The sequence below is a fragment of the Sceloporus undulatus genome, chromosome 1, assembly GCF_019175285.1.
Source record: "Sceloporus undulatus isolate JIND9_A2432 ecotype Alabama chromosome 1, SceUnd_v1.1, whole genome shotgun sequence".
NCBI classification, from domain to species: Eukaryota; Metazoa; Chordata; class Lepidosauria; order Squamata; family Phrynosomatidae; genus Sceloporus; species Sceloporus undulatus.
Genome location: NC_056522.1, coordinates 261,260,914 through 261,261,115, shown reverse-complemented (window position 1 = coordinate 261,261,115; position 202 = coordinate 261,260,914).

The window sequence follows — 202 nt, the reverse complement described above, 5'->3', positions numbered from 1 at the left end:
CCTTGTTGGACTCCATGATCAACAGAATAAACTACAAACTTCACTACTTCTTTAGGCAGGATTTTACATTCATATGGTCTGTGTAAACCTGAACATTCCTCTTTGTCTGCCAAAAGAGTATTAGATCAAAATGGTTTTCTGTCCAGTTTCCTTTTTTGACAAGTGGGCATCACTTCTTTTTATCCTTCCCTTTCACCAACAC